This window comes from Morone saxatilis, unplaced genomic scaffold (genome assembly GCF_004916995.1).
Source record: "Morone saxatilis isolate NCDOM2014 unplaced genomic scaffold, NCSU_SB_2.0 Contig6, whole genome shotgun sequence".
NCBI lineage: Eukaryota > Metazoa > Chordata > Actinopteri > Moronidae > Morone > Morone saxatilis.
The window spans coordinates 11,134,492-11,137,304 of NW_023340206.1; positions in this window are offsets into that span (position 1 = coordinate 11,134,492).

Sequence of the window (2,813 nt, forward strand, 5' to 3'; positions counted from 1 at the left end):
GACGCCTTGTCCATTAGGCCACGTTTCCACTGTTGATTATGATTGTTCACCTTTTTAAGGATCAGATTAGAATCAGATCAGAGAATAAAAGACAATTTCAACCGTCACAAAATGCTCCTGAAATACATTACCGTGCATTCCTCCATTTTTGGTCTTCTTCAGGGCAAATTAATCCAAAAACACAGACCAAATGAATATTTTGTGAAGTTACAAAGTTCTTCAGTCTGCAAGCATCAGCACATCTGCCAATGGGCAAAACAGCACCCCTGTGGGCTCAACATTGCTTAATATAGGTCCCTTGGGAACAGAAATTATTACAGTTTTTAAATTAAACACTCAAAAATGAATTTACCTTGAAAAGAACCCTAATCCTCCTGACTGGCTGTAGACAGTGATAAGAGAGAAAATTAAACTAGTGTGCTTACACATTCGCCTTTTGACATTTTCTATTTCACTGAAGGTCATTGTTTGTGGGTGAAGACACACAGGATAGCCTTGAGGTAATCTGCAAACATTGTGGTAAATCTCCATAAAGGAATCATTTTCTCCCCTTTTTGAAGTTGGCAAATGTGTATCATAAATCAATGCCACTGCAATGGATTCAAGTAAATACAAACACTGAATAATACAACATTAATAAAACAACACATTTGCCAACACTGATGAGGGATAGTACAGTATAAGAAAGTATTTCTACTTGTTGTGGCTTCACAATGAACCAAGAGAAGGTCTTGGCAGCTCTGACAATCAATCCTTTTTGTATTTGTTCATATCTTGAGGTCTGCCCGGCCTCTTTGCTATACATGTCTTTAATCTTCAGTGCACATTTTGAGTCTTGCTTATTCAGCAATATAGGCACCTGATTATTCAACAGCCTAGGGAAATCTAATTTGTGTTCAGTTTGAAGAATAAGTCATTCACAATATGAGTTTATTTCCTCCCCTCCTTTTACACCACATTAGTAGAGCTATGATTTTTAATTATTAGTCCAATTCCAACATTAGGGGCAATAGTGAGTCAAATGTTGGGAACTCAAAGTAATTAATGCCGCACAAGAAAGCTAGACTGAGCATTTGCACTGTAGGCATGGGGCAGAATAAGTCTAAATTGTGGACCAATGTCAAGCAATGTCAAGCATGTGTCCCTAGACATGAGTGCTTGTGAACTGAGAAGCAAATAGAGAATTAAGGTGAATTAAGGCAAGCTGGGACTTGGAAAGAAAGTTCTAATTTGGGAATATTTTTTTGAGGTAGCATAAAGGGGAACTGTATCTAAATTTCATTCTACAACCTTCTTGTGAATGACAATAAAACATCCTTGAATCCTTACTTGAATCCTTGAATACAACTGTTACCTTTCTGCATGTAGTTAGCAAAATACTTCATATATAAAGAGTTTGTTTCTTTTCTTAACCTCTCCAAAACCAATACAAAAAAAGTGTAACTACATTAAACAGTTTGTGTATGTGGCTAACTGGCTTGCTACCAAGACTATGGGCATTTCATAATACGTTATTTTGTGGGGTTATAGATTGAGTATTGTATCAGAGTTTAGGCTAATGTTAGCAGCTCTGTTAGATTTGGGGAAGTTACGTTTGAAATAACAGTCTGAGCTCTACATTTTTCCTTACCATACTTATATGGGTTTATACTAGAGGTACTTAGTCCAAGTCTATACTTATACTAGGTATAAGTACCTACACCACTGCAAGAACAATGCAGTTTCTTTATTTCTATGAACATGCAGCTTTATCTTCATAAGTCTGTTTGCGCTGTATAACGTATGTTGTCAAGTACATATTAAAGACGTCTTTTACAGCATTTTCATTATTAATTAGCTGGCAAGCTGTACCTGATATAATATGCCAGTGACAGTTGTCATTTCAGCAGCCACTGGATCCACAGTTTTATAAATTACCAATAAATTTGATAGTTGAAAGATGAAAATGGTCTGAAGCACTGGCCAAGTTTTGAAGAAAGCGTTTCTCCTGGTGCTTATATAATGCTAATGAAGTGCAACTCAATTCTCTGAACTTACAGTTAGAGAGACACACTGACCTCAACTGTGTGCGGTTAATTAATAATATTCAATTCATTAGGATGTTCAGCACAGCCCTTGGGACTTGTAAGACAAAGTAATGTGGACTGTAATTAATGTTATGACCGTTTGACAGGCGAGATAGGTCAGGTTTTTAGAGCCTACAAGGTCAGTATTAGATACACAATATATTAAGTGCTATGTGCTGGCTGGAAGATAGAAGCTAGGAGACAGGCCACAATGTTGTGTCCATAAAACATAGCAAAATTACTGGCGTTCAGAAAGAATAAACACACGAATCAAGTAATGTACATGGTTTAATTCGGGGCAAGTTATTCCCGATGCCCGCCGCAGAAGCAATATAGATATTTCTTCTCAGATAACTGAAACAATAGTGTTTGCCTAATTTGCCTTTGCAAAAGGAATTCAATGTAAAGAGAAAATATCAGATTGATCAGATTGATTGAATATCAGATTTAACATCTTGAGGTCCTGACTAAAATATCCCTACCTATGTGACATTTTAGGCATTACCACTGCTCTCAAACCAACCCTGGCAATCCAGATCTCAGTATCACACCTCTCATTTGTGTTAGTATGTTACCTCTCTCTTAGTCATCTGACATTCATAAATCCTAGTCTTTGAGTAGTTAAACATTTGAATTTGTGAGAGAAAGATGTGCTGTGCTGATAGCACTGACAGTATATATAATGGACAGAGCTTCCGGGTCTGTGAAGTGAAGCCAATGCGGAAGAGTCTTAAACATGCATGCATC